Source organism: Convolutriloba macropyga, chromosome 11 (assembly GCF_964194025.1).
Source record: "Convolutriloba macropyga chromosome 11, txConMacr16.3, whole genome shotgun sequence".
NCBI lineage: Eukaryota > Metazoa > Xenacoelomorpha > Acoela > Convolutidae > Convolutriloba > Convolutriloba macropyga.
In genome coordinates, this window is record NC_134478.1 from 33,110,577 (window position 1) to 33,116,576 (window position 6,000).

General features: G+C 38.1%; 1 protein-coding gene across 3 annotated transcripts in view; it reads left to right on the forward strand.

Moving 5' to 3' along the window:
• LOC142349347 (centrosomal protein of 104 kDa-like) overlaps nt 1–6,000 on the forward strand; it is a 92,399-nt gene that overhangs the window by 47,532 nt on the left and 38,867 nt on the right. The gene's annotated exons all lie outside the window — the stretch shown is intronic.

Sequence of the window (6,000 nt, forward strand, 5' to 3'; positions counted from 1 at the left end):
CCGAAACAGGAAATGGAGCTAAAAAGCGAGTGGTTTTGCGGCGTGATTTTTTTCGGTCTAGTTTTAAAGTAGAGTGAGAAAATGGTGTTTGAACAAAAATTTGGTTTCTCGGTAGAGATTTTTTTGTTCAGATGCGGCAATTTCACTCTGATTTTTACTGGTTTTTTTTTCAATTTTTTGGATCGGAGTTTTTTTCTAAATGGTTTTCCCAATCCATTTACAGCTCATTCTAGGCCTAGTTTTGTGTTTGAATTGAATTTTCATATCTCGCTAGTGGTTTTTTTTGTTCACATGCCGCATTTTGACATTGATTTTCTGTTTTTTTCTTATTTTTTGATCTGACGTTTTTTGAAATGGTTTTCTCAATTCACTCATAGTCCATTCTTGGTCTAGTTTTTCTGTTTAGTCAATGAAAATTCTTTGAATTGTACGTCAGGACTTGTCCTGCTATGTTTTTATATTTCGTCGTCATGATTTTTGTTACGACCATATGACGTCACAGCCACTTTTTGTTCATTCGTTCATCCAATTTCAACTGAATTGCATGTGTGACGTCATTTTTCGCTCATAGTGGAGAGAGTTTTTTTTGTTCATGCGCGTGATTAAATTTGTGGTCACACTTGGCTTTCCTCACTTTGAATTTGACTTTTATTTACTTTAATTCAAAGAGATAAGTTCAAATGGGTGTGTCACTCTAAATGAAGGTTATTTGAGATCAGCTAATAGAGGCAGCAATAACTTATACAGATTTTTAATCCAAATATAACAGATCAGCCTTCAATGAAAAGACGAATTTTTTTGGTCTGTCTTTTTTACTGTTTATTTTAGACTGCCGATCTACGAATCTATTGCGGCTATTTTCTGGCAATCTGCCAGCTATGTTTTACTTTTCCAAGAATTGGGGTTATGTCTTTTTACGACTCGATTAGGAGTTTTGGGGGAACGTCTTTTCTAATCGATAATTTTGCTGGAGTGAATTTGAAACACTGGAAATGGTGCGATGGAAAACAGGGTTTGAATTGCTGAACAACATTTCAAAGAGAGTGAGTGTGTGTGTGTGTGTCCTGAGTGATTGAAAGAGAGACAGAGTTTACTGATCATGTGCTTCCTTTTCTTTTCACCAGATCTAATCAATCTGATGTATTTCTGAAGGTATATTTCAGATCGTGGTGCCTGATCTCAGTTCGGTTTTTCAGTTGATAAGTCAGTTTCAATGGCTCAGATAGCGGAGCGATTATTTGCCTTCTCTTGTTTTTTTCGGCGTTATTTAGTGATCATTTTCCGACTGAATTGTGTGCAACATCATTTTCCGTGCTTTTTGGAGCGCGTTATTTGTCCATTCGCACGGATAGCTTTTTAGTCACTCATGATTTATCTCTCAATTGACGTTTTCGCTCTTTCTGTCACAGTTTTTCTTGTCATTTTGGATTGTTATTCAGGACTTCTGTTTAATTGCTCTTGAACGAAGCTCACAGCAATTATTGTAAACGTGTGTGTCTTTTTTATGCAAAATTTTTGCTTGACAATTTTGACTTTTCGTGTGACTTTTACGCCCTTGACTTCTTGCGATTTGCGTGATCTAAAATTCTCTCTCAATCACAATTTCAAGCAGCTGAATTCAATTGGCGGCAATTTAATACTAAAAGTCATATGAAAAGTGCGCCGAAACTGGTGCCATTTTTTAACAATCTTAATAGTGGTATGTCATGTTTGTGTATGTGTATGTTAACCCCTAATGTGGTTATTTGAAGCCCACTATTCAACTTCTTAGTCCCATATATCCCCCCTCCCTCCTCCCCCCCCCCCCCCCCGACTGGAGCAGGCTGCAATTGATTAGAGCTCCCACTAGTTGTTCGAGAGCAATTCTTCCGACGTTTAGTCGGTTATGTTTATAGCCGCGAAGTGGTAAGCTAAGCATAGCTATATTTGTAGTGTTCCGGGTTTTTACTATTCATAGAATTGGAATTGTTTTGCGGCACTTTCTTCAGACCTGTTCACAAATGGTTTAATAATTTTTGGAGTCAAAATTAAGTGATGATTTCGGTCGGGCCGAAGAGCAAAAAATCGAGTTCTTTTTGTGCCATGAAAATTTATTGCTCTAACTTTAGGGTACAGTGAGAAAAGGTGTTTGAACAAAATTCGCTTTTCCGATAGTGTAACACATTTTTGGTCACACCTCACTCTCAAAAATGATTTCCTAACTTTGAAATTGACTTCTCTTTATTTTAACTCGAAGAAATAAGGTCAAGTGTCACCCTAATTGAAGGTTATTTGAGGGCAGCTCTTAGAAGTTCCAATAAGTTTGACAGATTCTTAATCTAAATATAACATCTCAGCATTTTTTAAAGTTTCTTTTTTTGGTCTGTTTCTTTTACTATCTTTTTGATACTGGAGATCTATGAAACTATCGCGGCTATTTTCTGGCAATCTGCCAGCGATGTTTTTTAATAGCCGCTTTCATCTTCTTAGCCGGCCAATATAGCGGGAATATTTTTTTTCACTTCGTCGAATAAAAATATGTTCAGCTTTACCATAGTTCACAGCTTGTTCCTCATTTTGCCTGAAATCTCTAGGCTTGTTTTACTCGTCTCTCATTCTAAAACAAGTGCTTTTAAACAGCATTTGCTCAGCGGTGCAGTCTGAAATGAACATTCAATGCCGAAGAAACAGCAACGGGATAAATCCATAAAGCACAGTTTTAGATACCTTAGAGTCGATTGTAAAAAGGTGTTTAATTGCTCTCAAACAAAGTTTGTAGCAATTATATTAGTCCTGTCTTTTTAAGCGATTTTTCGCTCGACCGATTTTTCTTATGACCCATTTGACTTTTCGTCCTCAAAAACGGGATAAGCAGCGGGCAGTAAGTGCTCTTAGAACCTTTCAGCTCACTAGTCTCGGAGTACGCAATTCACAGAAACTGTTCTTGAGACTTACACTTCTGTTGTGAAGGGCGGTTCTTAGATGTTGACCTAACCTCCCCCCCCCCACAGCCCTCCTCTTACTCCTCCCACCACAATCCCCAGCCCTGCGCATCGTTTGTGCCATAAGAGCCTCGTGCAACAAAAAAACCCTCCCACCGTTGCCCCACCTCCTTCTCCCCACCCCCCACTGTTGCCCCCAGGTGCACGCACCCCCCCCCCCCCACCGCTGCCCTCACCAGATTTTTTACGGACTTATTACAGACGCTATTTCAGATATCATGCATGACTTTTTATTACTACCATATATTAAAAGCAAGAGCTTTTAAAGATAAACATTTTCATTTGGGTAGAAAACTGGGATTGATCTACCAAAAACTGCCATAAACTTTAATTTTTCTTGGAGAATTCCCTTTTGAGTTTCGATAAATCTGTTATAATAATATAAGAAAAATTTTGTTTCAATCTTTATTTAATCGCCTACTTTTAATTTCAGCGTTTCGAAATAGTTGAAGGCCAATGGACTCGATGAAAGAAGCAAATTTGATAATTTCCTTATATGCCTGTGGAGTGGAGTGGAATGTTATAGGTCATAGTAGGCGTAACGACTTTGAAAACGGGCCAGTTGTGGATTTGAGTCAGCATATCTTATTGCTAGACTAGTATGCTAACAATTACACTGTTCTTGGTCACTCGAACTTGGGCATCTGTTATAACCCATTCTCCTGTTCTTTCTTGTTTCTGAAGCTTTCAAATCACCAGCCAACTATACATTGAACATATAGAGCTCCTTTTCAAGCTATGCCAAGCTTATATTATGCGGACGAGACATAAGGTTGTTTTCTCTCAACCTTCTTACATGGAGTCATCTGCTCATTAATTGCTCTCAAACGAAATTTGTAGCAATTATATTAAACCAGTTCGTCCTTTTTGCGATTTTTTGCTCGAACGATTTTTCGTCTGACTCATTTTCGTCCTCGAAAACGAGATCAACAAGTAGAGCCCAGCGGGCATTTAGTTCTCGCAGAGCCTTTCAACTCACTAGTGTCCAAGTACCCACAACCCCCTCCCCCCGCTGCGCTCAGCTCGCACCCCTTCAATTAAGCTGAAGCTAGCCTCACTAAATCTATGCTAGCTACTGCCGAAGCTAACGGCTCGCCGGTCGTTTAAGAGGAATTCAGTCGACGTTAGTCGGTTATGTTTATCAGATTTAGGTTGAGAGCAAATTGTTTTTCTCGTGCTGTCATTTAACTCCGTTTTCTTTGTTTACTGTTCATATTCTGTACGAATTTTTTTGTTTCTCTTGTGGAGCTTTCTTTGACTTCTCAAGAGACTTTTTCACACTTTCGTTCTTCTTTTTTGAACACACAGTCGATTGCAGCATAGCAAAAAGAAGGGCCTGATAGCCGAGTGGGCAGTGCTTCTGGTCTTGGAGCTGGAGGTCCGTGGTTCAAATCCGCTCGTTAGCAACTATTTTTTGTACCCATAAAGAAAATTTTATCTGGGCTACAGACCCTGAATTAAATTGCTTCGCCTGTCGTTCGAGAGCAATTCTTCCAACATTAGTTGGTTTATGTTTAATTGCTCTTGAACGCAGCTCATAGCAATTATTGTAAACGTGTGTGTCTTTTTTATGCAAATCTTTCTCTTGACAATTTTGCGGTTTTCTTCTAGAACATTCTTTGACTTCTCAAGTGACTTTTTCACGCTTTCGTTTATCATTTTTGAGTGATCTCTAGTGCTCCAAAGTTGCTAATATAAAATCGGCTGCGGCGTAGCAGAATTTACGGACTTGTAGCGCAGTGGTTAGTGAGGGTGGGCATTGATCGAGAGGTCAGTGGTTCGAATCCCAGTGGGGTCAAAGTTTTTTGCACCCATAAAGAAAAATTGATCTAGGCTAGAGCCCCTGATGAATTAAATTGCCTCGCCTGTCGTTCAAGAGCAATTCTTCCGACATTTGTCGGTTTATGTTTTGCTCTGTCATTTAGTGTGACCTTTTGACATGTCTCTAGGTTCTATGACGAGTCATTTATGAAACTATTTAATTGTTTTTGATAGTTAACAGTTTTCTTTTCTTTGAAAGGACTTGTGAAAAAAAAGCATGATTTTTGATTTTTTTAATTTCATAATTTTTTATGATTTTTGAAGTTTTTAATTTTTTTCTTGTGTTTGTCGATTACTCATTTAAAATTCGTCTCATTTGCTCTCTAACGTGGCATAAATGAATCAGTGATGTGTTTTAGTTTACTGCTAACAGTTTTATTGACTTTGACATCATTTGTTTTCAAAAATGTTTGAACATTTGCTCGTTGTCTCCATTTGTTGCTAATTTTGTTACGTTAGTCCCCCTTTTAATTAATTGTTTTAATTTAATTTGATATACGCTTTCTATCTATAGATAGTGTTAAAAAAGTCGAAGAGTTCGGGCTTTCTTCGCATGTATCAATCACCTTCATGCCACATACGTTCTATGAAATCTTAAAAACAGCTTTTTGGCAAATATTTATTGTCGTTTTACGTCTGTTTTTCTCCAAAATTCAGAGTCTTCTGTTTTTTTCTAAGCTGGGATTAAGTTAAGGTTGTTAAAAATCGACGTTGTTGGACAAAATAACTTGGATAACCCTCCTTTTTCTAAAAGTGATGAAAAAGATTTTTCGGTTTTTGTAGTGTTCTGTTTAATTGCTCTCAAACGAAGTTTGTAGCAATTATATTAGTCCTGTTGGTCTTTTTTTATGCGATTTTTCGCTTGACCGATTTTTCTGACGCTTTTGACTTTTCGTCCTCAAAAACGGGATAAACAGGTAGCGCCCAGCGGGCATTAAGTGCTCTTAGGGCCTTTCAGCTCTGTTTCACAGCTCAAACTTTTTGGAGACTCTCAAACGACCGCTCACCGGTCGTTTGAGAGCAATTCGCCCGACGTTAGTCGTTATGTTTACTTTCGTGAGCGTAACTTGCTAATAGCCGCCCTCATCTCAGCAGGCTATTATTGCGCTCCGATTTATTTTACTTGTCGAAAAAAAATTGTTTGGTTTATCTCATTTTGCCGCTTTTTTGAATTTTTGCATCAAATCTGACTTCTCTA